The following is a 19,219-nucleotide window of genomic DNA, read 5'->3' as shown; positions in this document are numbered from 1 at the left end:
GGGATGTCACTTGCTCATGGTAGGGCCTCGGCTGGGCAGAGCACCTGTTTGCTGCAAACAAGAGCCCGCCACAGCCACAAGCGGCTTTGCCCTTGCAAATCACAGCAGCAGCTTTTCACCTTGCCCAGGAGTATTTTTTTTTTTCCTCCTCTTCCCATCACAGGCAGCAGAGGAGGAGGAAACTGCTGCCCTTCTGTGCCCCAAAGGGGTCTTTTTCCTCCAGAAAGGAGTGAGCACAACAGCCAAATTGCTGTTCTTTATGTCTCGCATGATGTTTACTGTCCCACAGAGCATCGTGCTAAAGCTGTCCCTCTCCGGCTGGTGGGCAGGACGGTGCAGGCTCTGCTTTACCAGTGGAATTGGCCAACCACCTGCATGGAGCAGAAAATCGACAGGGTGAGAACAACCCAGGGCCGTRAGACAAGGTGAATGGGAGACACAAACTTACAGACTAAGGATTTTGAGCCCACCCAGGGTATTTTTCTAAGCCTACTCAACCTAATCTCCAATTTGTGAGCAACAGAAATGCTAATGAGCTCATCTTTATGCCCAGGAGCAGAAGACACTATGTGATTCTCCAAGAGAAAAGGACAAAGTCAGCCTAGCACAGAGCTCTAACCATCCTTTCCTTCCCTCCAACCACAGGCCACTCTCTGACATCCAAGAAAAGCCTTATGGACTGTCACACAGCCCGCTACAGCAACAGTCCTCATGACAGTTGTCATTGAACGTGTCACGCCACCTTCTTCAACCTGGCACTGAAACCATCCAACCTGGCCCAGCAGTAACAGGGCTCTGCCCCCAGCACGGGACAGARGGGCAAGGGACATGGTGCCAGCAGAGTGACTCAGGATGAGCTCTGCATGGACCCGGGCTGGCTCCCTGCCACGCACCGACCAGGAACATCACTGCCTTCCCTCTTCCCAGTGCCAGGCTCATACGTTTGTCTCCAGGCATGAGTACAGACCAGCCAGGAACGGCGAGGGCTATCCTGTTAGCATCACTCTGTCAGCTCCCCTCCAAACACTTCCCCTCCCCAGCAGCTACCGGAAGGAATGGCAAGTTCAAAGGGCTAGAGGGGATGATTTGTTTGGATTTGAYGCTGTATGAAATCCTAGTTAACCATTTTGCAGGAGAAAAGCACGCAGTCTGCGCCCTGCCACCTAAGAAGCCAAACGAAGGCAGCAAGCGCTGCATATTTCTGTTATTACTTGTTCCACCTGAGTGAAACTCCACAATCGGGCAATAGCAGGAGGCACTTGCTCTGAGCAAACATACAGTTGTGAACATGCCAGAAGCATAATCCCCTTGCAGGGAATTACCCAAGCTGCAGGGGGAAAAAAAATCCAAAGCTCCCGGTGATGAGAAAGGAGACAGAGCAGGGAAATAAAGATTGAGGACTCCGAGCTTTACATCAAATCAGTTCACTCAACTAGGCAGAACAATTCAAAGCCAGCTCCAGTAACAGACTGCTTCATGGTAATTGTTTCACCAAAAGGCAAGAGCAGCGGTTTCTTAAAACAACTATAAAAGGTTTTCAGATGTTTGATAATGAAATCTCTTTCCTGCAGGAGCCTTTTCCTACCACTATACACACTGAACAGTAGCTCAGGCAGCGTGTTATCACTAGCTGGCTCAGGAGTGCTGTCTTATGGGCACTCGTATTTTTAAGGAAGTATAAAAAGAAAAATAAAGCATTTGTTTAGTACAAAATTGCCCAGCAGGGACCTGCTCCTACAACCCTTCTGCCTACAAACAGCCTTTATTCACTTAGGTAAGTCTGTTGACTGCTTGTCTTTGAACCACTTTGCATGTGGAAGGGTTTCAAGGACTGGAAGCCAGAACTGCACGTGATTCTTCCAGCGTGAGATAGAGTATAGGTTTCAGCCAGTGCCAGCCAGAAGTCAAGAAAAACCCAGAAGCTATATCTAGAAGGTGCTGTGTGCTGAATATTAATCCAGGACTGCAACCCAGCCACCCCATTAGGATTCAATAGGAAATGACACCCACTTCCAAATCCTTAGTATACAGCCCGTAAGCTAATTTCTAGTGGTAAACCTACATCATGCCACCTAAGAGGCACAGAAACGCTATGTGCGCACTGGAAGGAGTTGATGGACGGTCAGATCACCGTGTTAGCGGAGACAGTGCTGGCTAAGACAAGCTGGACTCCACAAGGATATGAGCAGGCCCATGTTATCCTACGCGTGAAATACACTGCCTGTGAGTCCGAAAGAAGAAAGTAAAGCAGTGAAATGCTCTGCTAGTAGGCCATGCAGGCCATATCCAAGAAGCCTGACACACAGCAGAAACTGGGACAGATGGTAAAACAAGGAGGACTGAGAAGCCAGAACAACCCAACAAACAGTAGTTCAGGAGACCTGAACTAGTCTTTGGGGCTCTTGTGTCTCTGARAGTCAGCTTGAGTCTAGGGTGTTATGGGATGCTAAAACCACTTCAACACTTTTCCAWCGGGTTTTTGTATCGAGCTGCTCCCAATGACCAAGGTTTAGGTCCTGGGGCAGTTTTGCCTGTCCCTTGCCATTATGGGCAATRGCTAGTTGAGAGGGAGGAAACCCTGCTCACTTACTGAGTTCTGGCTGGTCCATCCTGGAGCCATCCAGCAATGGTCCCTGGCTCTGGTGTGGCTGCTGCCACGGTAAACCATGCTGCGGAAGGACAAGGAAAAGTCTGGATTCCTCCGCTGGCACAGGGAGTGCCACTGTGGGGGTTAAGGCCTCCCCCCGAAAAGGAGAGAAGCAGATCCCCAGAGATCAGAGCAGGCTGCTGCGAGCACATAAGTGACAGCTAAAATCTTGGACTGCAGTATTGCTTCCCACCATGGTATTTAACCACTAAGGGGCATAATGAATGGGCCTATCCGTAAACCACAGGGACAATTTCTGTGGAGAATTAGCACAGTGTTATAGCAGAAATGGCAATTCTTCAAGCACAGAAAGCATCTAAAGACCTAAATGTTGCAAGCAATTGCTAAGCAGCACATTTAAATGGAATAATACTCCCACTAAGTAGATAAGAGGATAAACTTCAGAAAATRGGATAATGCATGATGAAGATTTAAGGCCAATATTTTGGTTTGGTATTTCATTCCATTTCCACGCATTATCTGCACTTAAAGATGTTAGTTCTCTTTGTAAAGTAGATCCCAGGTTCTTTCACAGCACACGAAGGTGTAAGAGTAACCTAAAGYCACACATGGTTAGCCGAGAAAGAGGTGTTAGTGGCAATGATTACACTTTTGTGAGTTGATCAGTCCTGCAGCACAGAGAGAACTGGGGATACGAAACCTATTCCATTAATGAGACCTGCCAGGGAAAGGAGAAACAAAGATATTTGTGGCCTAGAGAKCTCCTGCTTGAAGAACCAAGCCAAATCTAAGACATCTAAAGGGTAAGAGTCCACATTTTTCTCCAAAATGCGACACCACAGCTGCTCCGTCAGCTTCACAAGATGACTTTCTATTAAAACAAAATTAAAAAAAACCCTGTATTTTTTACAGCACTTGTTGCAAACACAGCAYGACCTCTGTTTTAACATGGCCATTTCTGGAACACTGCTGTAACCCACAGTACAGTTTCAGGGACTGTTTCACTTACACTTCACTTGGGGGTTTTGAATTCCAAGAAACCCCAAATTCAAAGGCAAAACACAAGGCTCCCATGCTTCTGTGGAGTGAAACAATGAAGAGCCCTATGAAAAAGGGGAGAACTATGTAATAACGGACACACCTGCAATTATTAGTCATAYACTACAGGGGGCACTTTATGTTTCCTAACTTCTGCTGCCTACCTTCAGCTTCCCATAATAGATCCTCTCTTAGAATGGGATTAATCCCAAACACATTGCTGTCCTTCTCYACCCATTACAGTTTAGATTAGGTCAGCTCAGGGCAAATGCCTCACTTTTAGACAAGTGGCTACAACTATGGAAGGTGAATCCTGTCGATGATGTGTGGGGTGCAGAGCGTTGTATGCATCAACACATTTTGGGCCTGAGCTATGCTGAAATTCCTGGTGGTTGCACACATTGCTCCATGTCYAAAATTAACAAAGAGTGAGGAAAGATGAACTTCTCCAACTCACATATGGGTACAGGCCTCAAAGTCTCTTAATATACTGCTCCRGTACACTTGTGAGAGTAGGAAATGGCTCATGTCCCCCATCCACAGAAGGGGAAATAAAGGATTAAAAACTGCTGCCTTGTGAAGATTTTGGAGCTCACCATGGACACGACTCCTGCTTCAGTTCATAATTTATCTTAACTTCCCATGAAACTGCTGCTCTTATAGCACTATAAAGCCAGTGCAGCTGACTGCACATATCAAGTTAAGCACTAGGAAAATTCAAGCTATGTCCTGCTCCAGGGCTAGCATAGGATGGATCATTTTTCAGCCCCAYATAAACCCAAAAGGTAAGTGTTCAGGCTAAAAGGGGTATCAAAGGGCAGGCCTGATCTCCCAGTTTTGCACTGGGATTCTCCCAGTAAGAAGCAGGAATTCAGTAGAGGATCTTCATTCCACATAAGCTCACAGACATTTCCAAGGAAATGGCATTCAGCACCAAAAGCAGTGAGGCAGGGGTAGGAAAAGGGAACCAGGAAAACATCTGTCGCTATATGGGAAATTGTTCAAGGGCCAGGCTCCGAGAGGGAATGTGATTTCCTGCTCCTTTCTTTCAAAGGAAACGCAYGTGCACATGAGATTTGTGAATGACTTCGTCACTAATCCAGTCTTCTGTGGCTGCTGGAAGGTTTTGCAACTTAAGAGTTAACAAGAATTTTTTTTTTTTAATTGTCAAATATCTGTATGTGCGTCAATTCAACTGAAAGGCCAACATGGGTCTTCCCAATGCAAGGTACCTTCTGGAAGTGGTAAAACTTTTCCTTTTTTATGCTTCCCTACTCAGAATCCAGCTGGATTCTTTTTTCCCCTCCATATTTCCTGGTTCTTGTAATTCAAAGTAAATGGAGAACACTCCAGAGGCACTAGCTATATTTTATCTCAAATGACTAATAATAGCCAAGGTCAAAATTAAACAGCTGACCCAGATCCAACCTCTCTTGTATCTCTCTGCCTCATTGACTCTCCATTTCTTTCTACATCTCATCTGAAAATATATCTTTTCTCCCTTGGCCACAGCTGTTAATTTCTATGTGTGTGAGCGTGTGTGCTATTATTTATTATTTAGCACTGCAAATCACCTTATGATGCAGCTTTCATGAAAGGCACTACATAAAAGGAAGCCACTTTCAAATATTTTAGAAACTTGGCATTCTGCTACCAATATTCTAATTCTGTATATTTGAAAATCAAGTCAGGCTCCAACAGGTTACTCAACAAATTAATAAATGTCGCAGCTTTTGTATTCCGCAGGGTTTTTAGCCCTTGGGATTTGCACTTTCATGTTTTTCTCTGGTAAAGCCTGTTGTGGTTGTTTGTTTAAGAGAGGAGACCTGATATGCTCCTGTGATCCCATGACTCCAACAGTTGGGGCTTTAAAAGCAAACAAACACTTCGAGATGGAAAAAAAGTCACAGGAATCTGGCATGTTGCAGCTCCCTCCACTGAAATGGCCTTCTACATGACCCCCCCCCCCATCCCAAACCATATTGATTTGGCAGCCCGGGGACACACCATGTGACGTTTTCCTTCTTACTAAGGTCCCTGGGATCCTGGCAGACTTGGGGCCTTCCAGGAATTTCAAGATCCTTGACATGACAGGAGACTTCTCCAGACCTGGAGACACCAGCACCCAGAGCAGCCCACGGGGGAAGCAGGACGGACCAACATGGACAATGCCTCTGGGACAACCAGTGCCTCCAGCTCCAGCTGTGCTTTGGCACGGGTTACCCAGCAGCAGGATAACTACGAAGCTCTAGATTCGAACCTCTGATACGCCAGCCTCAATTTTTCCCCCCAGATTATCCTCCCGGGGTTTCCAAGCTCTCTAGCTCCCAAGCCTCTGACTTGGGGCGTTAAATCTCCACCGAGACCTCTCCAAGTTCCACTCTGCTATCTGAAATGCAGCACCCCAGTTCAGCAGCCGTAACACACCCTTAGCATTGACCTCAGCTTAATACAATTTTAGGGAAACACACTGCTAACTTTCTCTTTAATGGCATGAGCTGCTGAAAACGAAGAGGAAGAGAAGCCACTACTACTCAACTGAATTTCTCTGAAAACCATCAAGCTATGCTCTGCTGAACGCTACAACATTCCAGTACAGAACGTGGGTATTTTTCTACAAAGGACATGCGAGATACTGTTTTCAATTAATGTGAGCTCACTGGCCTCTTTCTGACCTAAAATTTCCCTTAAACTAAAGTACAAGAACCTATTTGTTTAACCTGCACATTTAAGCCTTCTCAAAAGAGACAAAACCACAGTCTCTTTTCAACTCATACTTTCATCTTGTAAACAAAAAAAAAGGGGGGGGGAAGGGAAATATTCTTCAGAGTATTAACAAAAAAGGAAAAGTGCATACTAGGTGGAAAGCATCTCTAGCAACCTCAGCRTGCCAGCTTTGCAAAACGCCCCGCCTCTTTTTTTCCTAGGAAATAGCTCGTAGGCACCCAACCGGCAACTAGACCAGCCCACAGCCTCCTTCCAAATTGGACTGCTGAGTTAACCTCGAAAAGTGGAGGAATTAGATGCAGTGAATACACATTTCTCAACAAAGGAAAAGTCATTTCAGGCACAAATTGGCAGAAAAGCCACGCAAATGGTTGCAGCACATATCTGCCCATTACGTTTGAGAATCCAAATAGTATTAGAGCATCAGTGGTAACTGTGTTAGCACAGTAGATAATGTAAGGAATAATGTCTCCTCAGCTGTACATAATGAAGTTGCAGTTCCACAGAGAGACTCAAGGGCCACCATAAACCACAAGTGTTAAACTAGAGCCTTCAGCTCCTAGAATTATTGTCTTAATTTATGTGCATTAAAGTGCAGGAGGCAACATACACTATACTTAGATTTTAAAAAGATTTTTCCCAGTTTGCCTCTTGTCCTCTCGTCTAACCTTTCAGTAAATTTCCCCTTCTCCATTGGTTGTTGTTTTCATGCAACCCTGAAAGTCTAATTTAATTCACCAGCTTGATAGCTTGGTTTCTCTATTGGTCCAGGCATTTAGAAATTAGCAAGGAATGAGAAAATTAAATTTGAAAAGTTTAACCTTGAGGGTTTTTATCTCTCCACCTATCACAGCGGTAATGGAGCAGAAGGCAGAATGATTTTAATGCTATTTTAACATCTATATATTTATGTTCATGCATGTATATATATATTTGTAGCTGGGCTTCTCAGAGGTACACAGGACCACTGTTCACATGAACTACGAAATAAAGCTGATTAATAGAACTCTTTCCTCCGATAGTAAATTCAGCCTAAACGACGATCACTAACTTTGATTTTATTCATCCTTTCAGTATCAACAGCCTGAGAGGCTGTTTTGAACAGAGGAAAACTGATAGAGATATCCTTACAAACTCGGTAGGGTTTACTTTACATTTCAAAAGCCAGAGGGCTGGTGTCGATGTGGGCCAGTGGGTTAAATATTTATAACGTATATAAAGATATATGCTATTTTTAAAATAGTAAGCTCAGCTCAGGACATGGCTTGGGGGGAAATTTAAACAAGGTCATCAAATCGAGGGCTATGTTTCATAATAAAGCCATAGGCAGAGGGAGAGCACAACAGGTATAACTCTGAATGTGCTTGCTATTAAGGATAAAGAATAAACTCTGTTTGCATACCAATGGCTGCATGAGGCATGTAATGAATATGCCACCTGGGCCTGTGTTACAGGTCATTTCTAATCGGGTAGCAATGCTGATGAGCAAAATTCTTCATCACACTGACCAGGGACCGGGAAAGCGACAGACTCTCACACAGCCTCCGCAGCTCACAGCGCAAATGAAATTTTGTCAGCGATGCTTTGGGTAGAGAAAGGAGTGAATGAAGATGCGCATCCGTCTCTTCTGGGAGAAGGATCTGCTGCGTATGGAAAAAACCCGAGACCTTCTTGCTTGTGCTGAAGGAACCTGGAGGCCCAAAGAAGCTGAGCTCCGTGCACCCTGTAACACCAAAGGGTCTCCGAACCGGCCAGAGCAACGGCAGAAGGGAAAGAAGCACCAAGGCCTTCAACACCTCCCTCAGCACCCAATGACAGCCCTAACCACAAGCGTGCTAAGTGCAAGCCCACCCCCAAGTATCTTGAGCTTGGGACCTTTAGCTAATAATCACATATCCTCTGACAAAGGTCTGGCTGCTTTTGGCCACCCGTATGTTTTGGAGAGCTGCACGCAGCGCCAGGAAGGTGCGTACGTCCTATTGCCCAAGTGCCCTTCACCCCACGAGCCGCTGCAGTCCAGGTCTCTCCTCGTTTGACGGCAAGCCTCCATTCAAGGCTGGCTTGGTGAAGGAAGATGCCGTGTTTATGGGTATTTGGTCGTGTTCAGGGTGAATTGCTCTCCGAGGCTCTCGGATGCCTTCTAGCTCTCTGCTCATACAGAGACCAGCACAACAGAAAGCTGCCGGGCCGTTGTCGGTGTCCTGCCGCATTACCGTAATACAAACGATAATCTAAAATCTCCCTTGTACAGCCCGATGTTTTGTTTGCTTTTCTGACTGCTTCTGTTCATTTAACAGATGTTTTCATTGAGCGGTTCACAATAACCGCTAGGTCTTTTCCCTGAGTGGTTACAGTTAATTTAAAATGCAGCAGTGTGTATGAGTAGGTCATATTATGCCTTCCAATGCACATTAACTTGCATTTGTCAACATTTAATTTCATCTGCCATTGGCTTGCCCGTTCACCTGCTTGGATAGAGCTATTCGCAGCTCTTTAGAGCCTGCGCTAGCTTTCACGAAATAACTGTGGGCAATTGACATTTTTCCCCTCTCTTCTTCCCATCCAATTCTGGACTATATTTTAAAAAAGCCTAGTCCAGGGTAGGTCTTCCAGATACCCTCCTCTTGACCTATTGCCACACTGAAAATTGATCTTTTGTTTTTGCTCTCTGCTGTTTAACTCACAGATGCTTCCCAACCAGACAGTAATTCATTTATTTAAGGATGTCCTCTTGGTTTGCTACTTTCCTCCCTGCCAGTATCTTATCTTTATTATCCACGGGGAGAAATCTGAGAAGGTATCTCCTACTCCCTTTCAGTTAAACAAAACAAAACAAAAAAAACAAAGAAACAATTAGCAGTGGACTCTGCCTTTGGTATATTCCCACCTAAGCTGTCTTACCAGTTTCTGCATCTAGTCCCTTATGCAATTATTTGGTAGCTATTTTCTCATTCTGGAGGGCTTCAAACCCAGCATCTGCTGCCGCTCCAGCAATCTCTGCAGCCACTGTGTGCTGGCTGTTTTCCCCTGCAGTAACTTCGGGTTTTGAGTAGAGGCAAAAGCTCACCCTACATAACGCTTCCCTTGCCTCCCATGCCCTGAGGTCTCCAGATAATCGATGAAGGAAACCGGTGTTTCTGGCCCTGCAATCCAGCTGGAGAAAGTGAGGCAAAAGGAGCGAAAAGGCTTTCTCAAAGCCCCCTGGCTTCCCCGAGATCTATTCAAGTACTTTGTCTGCAACGGAGTAAGTTACTGCATTTAAATATATGCCTAGATTTAGGAAGGAAAAAGCAGTCCCTGTGCTTTTATCCCTTAACCTGCTGCACTGACCAATTTGCTAGGAAATTGCAGATAGCTCTATGGCTCCAGTTAAAGAGAAGCAACCAGCTGGCTTAGTCACCGCTTTCCTCTCCAAATGCCGGTGATTCCAGCACTGTCACCTCTTAATAAAGTACACAGCACAGCAGCCAGAGATGAAGATAACAGCGGAAAATTCACACGCAATCTGCCCCCCAGGGAAAGAAGGGGAGACAAAGTGYGGTGAGAAGTGAGCGTCAGTCAGCTCTCAGAGCCCCAAAGACRGTCAGGCACAGAGTGATGGTACAACTCCAGACTGAGAAAAACAGAGGGGACGCTTTCTTGCCTGGTCTCAGCCATCTTCCACTCCACCATCTCTCCTGTACACTATATTATTCAAAGGCACGAACCTTTGAGGATTTACTGTACCTTTCTACTTGAATTACATTTCCATATTTAAATTCTAGGAGAAAAAAAGAAAAAGAAAAACCCAAATCCAGTCCTTCATATAATCCACCAGGGAAACTTGACATAATGACTTTGACCCCTTGGCACCTCCTGAGCACATCTATGAAATATGAGCAGCCGTCTTCTCCTTTTATTACTCCTTAACAAACAAATGCCGCTATGTAAGGCAAGAAGCAACACTATCTACCACAAACTGCATGCGATGTCAAAAAGTATTTATAGTGGACTAGGGACTCGCATTTCCTTTGTCCAGAAGAAAATGCTACTCCATCTCAACTCCTTCCAAAACCCAAAGCAGTCAGTAAAATGATTTACATGGAAATAGTTAAGAAACTTAATATTTGACTGTAGTAAAACTGTCTTACTGAATCGACAGGCAGACATTTCCCCACTGACTTCTGCAGTGCTGTCAAAAAGCAGCCAGCACTGTTTTGACCAGTTTGCTCCATCTCTGAAGAACCTTATGAATCTGAATGCTGCTGCTGCTCCTTGTCAAAAGGATGAGCATCAATATATAAATTCACATTTGCGTCTGGATAGTCAAGACCACTTCCATTCCTCAGCACCACTCCCCTCCTCTTCCTTTTCCTTTTCCAGTAGCCAAAAGAATTGGGGAGGGGCATAGTGAAGATTTATTGTTGATAATAACCATTATTGCAACAAAAAGGACCTGGAGATTAGGACTTACATATATTTAATGAAGTGCTGCCACATGTCCAAACAGCTTGCATTCTGATATGCAGCAAACAAGAGTGAAGGCACATGCCTAGGAGGATGGGAGGAGGAAGAGAAGAGAAAGTTGCCCCCCACCTTTTTGTTCTAGCCACTAAAGATAAGGCAGCATTTCACACTTAAAGATACCACCTAAGCAGCAGTTGGTGGAACACATCCTAAACAGAAGTTCAGGAAGATACCTCAATGGGAATCTCAGCACCCTCAAGTTTCCTAACTTTTAGAGATTTAAGAGGAACCTGACCTTTTTCTGGGCCATGCCCCTGCCACCATCCTTTGTACTTAACTCCAGCCAGCAGGTTTATTGCTGTGGCTAGTAAGTGTCTGGTGATACACTGCCTAGYCCCTTGCATTATCACCGCTGAAGTCTGAGGTTCCTTCCAATTAGACACAAAACGGAGCAGTCCATGCTGTCAGCAAGGCCTCTGCACAGAAATGCCCCACAGCTTTCATCAGACCTTTCTGTTCTTGCACGAGCCTTGTAAAATGACATCAGATCCAAGCTGCGCTTTTACATCTAAATTTTGCTGATGGCGCTGACTACAGAAGAGACGAGGCAAAGGAGGAGTGGTGCAATGGAGTCTGCGAGGCTTTGGCTGTCTCCCTGAAGAATCACAGCCTTATCCACTTTCTGGATGTCCCCAAGAGATTCTGAACGCTTGTTCGTACATTTAGGCCAAGATACCACCGCATGCATGTGAGAGGCTGCCTTGCCCCAAGAGGTAGGTATGTTAGACAGCCCTGTGTTTACCTACAGATGCACAAAAGGAAACTTGCATTTGAGTTAGGCTGTAACTGGGAAAAGATAACTTGCCAAACCGGAATGTTTCATAAGGACAGCTCAGGCAAAAGCAGCTGGTCACTGGGCTGCAATCCCAACAGCAAGCCACTATTTTTATGGCCTGTAACATTTCAGGGACAGACTGCACAGGCAATGAAGAGAGTCCTATCGCATCTCTTCAGAAAAAGGCATGCTTTTTTTTTTTTTTTTTAATTCAGCAATTTCAGGCTCCCCTCTTCCTGGCACGACAGAAACCCTCCTTATGGATCAGCTCTCTACTGAAACACAGCAACAAAGAAAAAACACCTGAACTCTGCTTAAATGGCTGCAAACCAGCACATGCTAAGCACAAGTAACTGCTGCCCTCATTAGGAAGGACAAAGTGTTATCAGCATTCAAGGGAGGAAAAAGGAAAAAAAAAAAAAAAAAGCAGCTTTGTGAAATCATGATTGTGTTTCCAGGGTCAGATGCAGGCTCATTTCAATGCTAACCAGATTATTTAGCTAGCTAATGGCTATCTCTGAAGGGATAGTTGAAATTAGTTGATAGTGATTTAATTTGTGTTGCAGATTGCTAATTAAGCTTGTGAAGAGGACAAAAAAATTAATCCATTTAGTTAAGGAGATACAATGATAGATGTGGCATATCTGAGTCATTCACAGCCAGGAACAAATTAAAAGATTCTGCTCTATCTTGACTTTCAGCATGGGGGTTTATGAGGCTCACACGTGGCCTTGACCACCCCAGATAGTGCCAGTTTCTCTAGATCCCAGAATATGGGGTCTTCTAACAAGCATCTTCTGCCGTCCTGCTACCCACTGTCACTACACTGTTTCATGGTGGTGGGCTGTAAAGCATGAAGACAAAAGCAATGTCACCAAAGGCAGCTTTCTCCTCCGATGAGGTCCACGTGCAAGAGCGCACACAGACAGCAACACTGTGCAGAACAGATCAATGTGGGGCTTTGTCTGTAAACATCAACATCGAGGCTTCACCCAAGAGGGAGAATCTGTACAGGGAAGGAAAGGTAATTAATAGGTATCTAGGCATCTCCCCTGAGAATGCTGCCAGGGAGTGTAAGGCAAGAAGCGTCCACTGCAATAATCCTATCTAATCCTCCTCTCCATCTCCTCCACACTACACAGGCCAGAGAAGGCTATCCAGGGACTCCTGCATGATTTCCGATCTTGATTTTCAAAGACCAAGTGATGGAAAAGCCAAGCTCACACCTCAGTGAGTTGCTCCAACATTTAATTAACCTGTTAACCCCTAAATCACTTCAGGCAGTGGAAATCGTTTTAGAAAATGCCCAGACATCTTCAAAGAGATTTAAAAACCCTAAAATTACTTTGGAAAGTGCAATTCAACATACCCATAAAATATCACTTTGAGTGTTTTCCAAAACTATTTACAAAATATTTAAGGAAACATTAAATCAGAAAATCATCTTTTTTTTTTTTTTAATCTAAGCTTTTCATTGAGAAAGCTCTGTTCCTTTCAGTGTATCCCAGCTTTCAAGGGAAGCTGCTTAGCTCCTGACTGGATTTCTGCCACAGTTTGTTTGGAGAAGCCACCATGAAATTATAAGATGTTCAGGGCTGGGATAGTTGCAGAGTGGGGAGGGGCTGTTTAATGGCAACCCACTTGCTGGTGATGTACAGCTCAGCTCGTCTGGTCAGAGGTAGCATTTGCCCCTCCTCTCCTTCACCCCTCAGTTTTCTTCTTTTGTCCACTTTGATTTGAGATGACATACTTTCAAAGGCAAACACAATCCAACCAGCCTCCTGCCCCCAGGGAGATGAAAGACGACCCCCTACAGTCTGGCAGATCTTACTCATTGCATGTGAAATAGGATTTGGGTTTCATTCCATGGCAACCTTCTTTTCTCCTTTGGAAACAACGTGGGAAGAAGCAGGGCTACACCTGCTGGAATCCAGCTGCTGGATTTGAGCCAGGGTGAAAACGCGCCTTGCTTTGCTTTGCACATTGTACCACTGGACTACAGTTTGCATGCAGCTAACAGCAGTGAATCACAAACAGATCAGTACACTGGGGAGACATGGAGGGAAACTCCATTCCCAACCAATCCTGAGGCAAAAGGCTGGAATATCACTGGATGTTCATGGTTTCAAGGAGACCAGCTGAGCTGCTCCTCTGTCCACACACCCCTAACAGTAAGCTCTTTTTTCTCCAGCAGCTGCAGATTTTTGGGCAGCAGAAACCACCATTCCCTACTATCACCCAGCTTGGGACAAAGAGGAGGAAGTCTCTCTCCTTCTTTTTGGAAGCCAAGCACCAGGTTTACACGCGTAAGCTCCTTGGGCACTTCTGTCTGCACGCCACTGATCGTATGAGCCCAGCAAACCCCAACAAACAAGCAAAACCCCAAACCAGGGTCCGTTGTTACCAGGGAAAACTGGACAGCTCAAAAATGCCTGTAGCCTTGGCTACTACCCTGGTGGAAGTATGATTTATTATTCATTATGCTAAGTAGACTCCGATTCCAGAAGAGCCATGGCAAATTTCATTTAGGCTGCAGTGGCTGACTCTCATAACTTTGGGTTTGACCAGTGTAATTATGAGAATGAAGAAGGGGATTTGGCAAGGTAAATCTCTAAGCTCCTATGTCAGTAAAGAATAATTAAATTACATCCTACTCCCCAAAATGAAAGTGAAGCAGAATGCTTTACTGTAACAACTGCTAATAGGCCTAAAAGTGTGGCGCTCTGTCTACCTCTGGCAGCATTTTGTGAGCACAACACATCTGGCCCTGCAGCTGCCATTCTTCATGGCTTCTCCCTTCCAAATAAGACCATCTCTTGTTTTTAGCTCTGCAGCTGCAGATGTCTGTTTCCAATACACAAATCATCCCGAGATATTAATACAGTATTGAAAGCACCATAGAATCACTTGCAAAGCCCAATCAATACGTACTACTCCAAGATCTAAGACGGCTAAAAACTTTCCCTTCCTTGGTTTTTGAAGTCAGGACCTACTTGTTTTTGTAGGGCTGAGACCAACAAAATGTGAACATTGATTAATGTGAGGTACAACCAATAACTTGGGATATTTGGATGAAGATGAGCTCTTCAAATATCATCATCTTTGCCAAAGGAAGAAATCATTTCTGGTTTGGGGAACAGTGTCTATCCTTYCCCAGGATGTGGACACACGCAGGACTATCAGAAGGTAGAAAGAGGCACCCAGCAAACACAGGTTCAAGGTGGCTGACGCCACCGGCCATTATGTCCTACACACCAGGGCGATTTGCAGGAGGAGTAGTTCCCAGGGCTATCGCACAGAGAAATTGCTCACTTGTACATATCCTACCTAGACCCATGTACTTCTATCCCCAGCCGTTAATACCACTGAAGTTGGAACAGCTCCACTAAAGCCCTTCACGTTGTGATGGTTCAGCCCTCTAAGAGAAAAGGACTTTGTGTTTCCACATCTACTAAAAAAATTAACCAGGAAAGTGCAAGCACGTTTGAAGCTGTTCCAAGTCCAACAATACGTCAGACTATTTCAGAGTGAGGATGAGACAGTATCACTCCAGGCAGAGTTACTGTAGGCAATAAGGCAGTTCTGAAGGAGTTAAAGCCCAGCACTTGCCTGTGGGAATCCTTAACCACAGTAAGGCCTGAGAGATACAAGGGGATTGTCTGGATAAAAGTTGATTAGTCCACATTACAGGGATTAGCATTTCCTTTGAACTTTTAACAACTTTGTTATGTCTTTTACTTGCCTTTTTATGTAAAAAAATAAATAAAAAGACGAGGGTTTTATTTATTTATTTTTTTTTTTAAAGGGAATTATTAATTCTCCCTATTACCAACAGATAAAGCCCTGGCCACACTTGAAAGAAGGGGGAGTCAATAACATATGGGTGTTGGAAACACCACAAATCCTATTGGATGTGCTCCGATTGGCTTTAGATGTTTGTCTTTGTAGCAAGAGCATGGCTGGATTCCACCATGGCTCAGAGGCACACGCTGCGGAAACAATAAACTGCACTGCAGCATGGAAGAGGGCTCAGCTCAAAGGGTCTCATTTGGGCAAGAAGAGAGGGGGCAATCCTGTTTTGATGGTTCAAGGAAAGCCGAAGAAACAACAGTTAGAAGAAATGATGCAAGCAAGGGCTGGGCAGAGCTGCTCCCCGTGGAGGCTGTCTAGACTAGAGCAAGAAGGAGGTCGGATTTAGGTCAGGGCTAACCAGCGCAAGGAGGAATGAGATTCAGACACGGGGACTCTATGCTCTTGGGGGAGAACTAGGGGTATCTAAGCAGGTAAACTTGAGCTTGGCAAGATGCCAGCAGAAATGAGGGTGGTGTGAACATTAGCCTTGGCCCATAATGGCCAAGAAAGCTATTTCAGATGTAGCTCTGGTGGGACAGAATCCCAGGCTCCTTCCTTACTTGCCCACTCATTCCAGCTTGGGAGTTACCAAACCTTGCTGGCTGTTAACCTGGGAGATGGGGACAGCTCATAGGGAGCAAGAGCCAGGGAGCAGCTCAAGGCATAGCAGCCTGGGGCAAGACTTTCTCTCCTGATCCCTGAGTTGAGGGACYGAGAGAACACTGCTTTGAGCTGTCAAGCCTACTACTAACAGGCTCACTCTCATGTTGAAATGGCTACTCCCCCCAGGGATGGCACTCAGAATAGATAGCGGGTGTAATTTTTCTGAGTATGTTTATGTCTGAGAGAGGTGCTTGGCTCCAGGCAGACACTGTTTTCCCATCCACTTTCACCTAAAATGGAAGAGCAGTCACCCCGAGTCCAGCTGTTGTGTCCAAGAATCACTGAACATGCAAATGCCTTGAGAAGAATTACAAGAACAGATGAGAATCACTGGAAGAGAAAAAAAGGAGGAAAAAAGGAACCAAACTTGTGCATCAAACGCAGAGCAATCTCCCACTGTTCCTTTCTGAGTCATTAACAGGTTAGTTATTTTCTCTGGGAAATGTGTTGTTTCACTTGCAAGGATGCAGCTCAGATGGAACAGGACTCTTACTCTGACCCTAAGACTGCTGTCAAAAGACTGTTTCAACGTCCTTTGGGCTGAAGTGCTTCATTTATCTAAACAGCTTTAAAAACATGAAACTTGAATCGTGTTCCACTATGTTGAGAATAGGCTTTTATCCTGCTACGAGCCAGCATCCATCAGGAACGGGGCTGAAATCAAAGAACACATTCCACCTGGGACCTTAAGCTCGGAGGGAACACGAGCCAACAGCCTTGAGAATCAATATGCTAGACCACATAGCCCCAGCATGAAATATTGCTCAGTATCCAGGACCACGCTTGCCTTATAATAGGATCAATGGAGAAAGAGCTGGGAATGACCCAACCCTGTTCATCTACGTGCAGAAGCATTTTCCCGCTCCGATGGTTTGGGTTTAATGATGTGTGGAGGACAGGTTCTGATACAGGATCTTCCAGGCAATGTTTTAACCAGCCCAAGAAATAWATGCAACTTCATTAATCCATGGGTCTACAGCACGAAGTTCAGCTGACTGATGACTATAACATTGTGCCATTTTAGCTTCAGACAACAGGCTGAACATCATCTTCTAGCTTTAAAATACTACAATCAAAGAAATCCATATTGTTTCAAATACAAATCTCTTTCAAACCTGCAACCAAAACGAGTTATAAAAAAATAGGAGCATCAGGCACAAAGAGACTACAATGTTTTGAATTGAGGACAATTTACAATATGTGCAGCAAACCCTCTGAACACCCCTTTTTGTTCCCTCTCCCTACAGATACAGAAAATGAACTGAATCTGAAAATCTGTCCGGAAAAGGTACATCCCCCAAAATTAAAAGGCAAAGGCACAGCGAGAAAATGAGCTGTGTCAGGCTCACTTATAAAATCAGCAGTACAAGATGTCGATGATTTCTTTCACAAAGAAAACAAAGCCACATGTCCTTTGGGYTCACGGACACTGTACCAGGCATTCAGGCGAACCAGGTAACACCCCTGAGTCCAATGAAACATTAGCTGAAAGAATCAAGGAGAGAATACAATGCGATAGGTGCTCAGCTCAGTGAACAAGGTGATGGATTTCAGCTTTTGTGAAAGAAAAGTGCAAATATACTCCGACTTCATCACATGAAAAAAGCCGTCTCTCCTCTCCTGTCACCTTCCCTCCATTCTTGCCAGGTCAGACAGCCCTTCATCTCAATATGAATGGGGAGGTAGCTCCTACATCAATTAAGGCTTGTGAATGACAGCATTGATTGGCATTTCTACCAATGCCCCTGAAAACACAGGGCTCCCAAGACTATGCATAAGGATAAGACAAAGACTGAGAGGGGAAAGAGGCAGATGAAGGGAGTTGTCTCAGGTCAGCCAGCAAACGGCAGAGCTCTGCCCAGTGCTCTGCACACTGGATGCGCAGCATTTCAGTGAGCTGTTTTGTTTCCTGTGATCATATGGGAATACCATAGCTCCGACTTTGTTCTCGATCAGCACTCTGCACTCTCAGGAGTGGAAGACTATCATTCACCACTAGCGGACTCCAACACACAGATGCAAAACCGCTCAGGATGCTGATTTAATTAGTCCTGTGTTTCTATCCCACAAAGTGAACATAAAATGCCCTAAAATGTAAAAGCTTGCTGCGAAATAGCACAAACTGCTGAAGAATGCCACCCTGCTTACTTGTTCTGGAAATTTGGCATCTACTGGATAGCAATGACATGGCTTGGGGTTATAAAGTAAAAGGTGGACCTGTCACCTGGCCTGTATTTTAGAGCCCTGCCTGGCACAAATTGCTGCAAATYCTACTGCTTTGTTTAGGAATACAAGCTCCAGAGGGACAGCAGACACAAGCTGGTAGAGTATCCGGCGCCAGAGCTTCACACTTTTTGACATTAGGATGATGTGTGACATTTTGGGTTTGCAAATATTCTATATGCCTACAGAATAATCCTCCCAGTTCTCTGTAACAACCTGTTTCTTTTCAGCAGAAACATAAACGCAGCCRGGTTATCAGATTTTGGAAAGTCAAAGCAGCATTTTTTCAGGTAAGGGGAGAAAACAGTATTGCTCATTTTTTCCCAGTTCCATGAGCAGAAACTAATTTAGTAGAACCTAAAGTTGGTGAAAGGGATCAGATGTTCAGAAATATATATTTCTTCCCCCCCCCAAGTCTCTGCTCCTAAAGGAAACAGGATCAAGAGCAGATGCTGCTCAGAGTCCCTTGGCAATTGGAAGTCCTACAGCCTAGTTGTGTGTRTCCCTCTGACTTCTCTGCAGGACAGACCAACAAGGTGACCGTGACCAGTACCRAAATACTCTTTTTTAATATAACTCCAGTCTTCCACTCCATCTGCCTCTGGGCTGTAACCTCCAATTCACCGCAGTTGTGACTCAAGAACATCCATATGATAGGTTTACTTACTGATTTTTTACATAACCAAAGAAGTGCTCTGCTTTGGGGCCTCTACTAGTCAATGAGACTGTTACTTAAGACATACCCCAAAGGCATGTGGCAGGTTTTGAGATAATGGGGAAAAAACCTCTAGAAAGTTCAGCTCTTTAGTTAGTATTCAACATGAACC

Source organism: Apteryx rowi, unplaced genomic scaffold (assembly GCF_003343035.1).
Source record: "Apteryx rowi isolate R43461 unplaced genomic scaffold, aptRow1 scaffold_375, whole genome shotgun sequence".
Classification (NCBI taxonomy): Eukaryota; Metazoa; Chordata; class Aves; order Apterygiformes; family Apterygidae; genus Apteryx; species Apteryx rowi.
The sequence above is the reverse complement of the archived record's forward strand: the minus strand, read 5'-3'. Positions refer to the sequence as shown.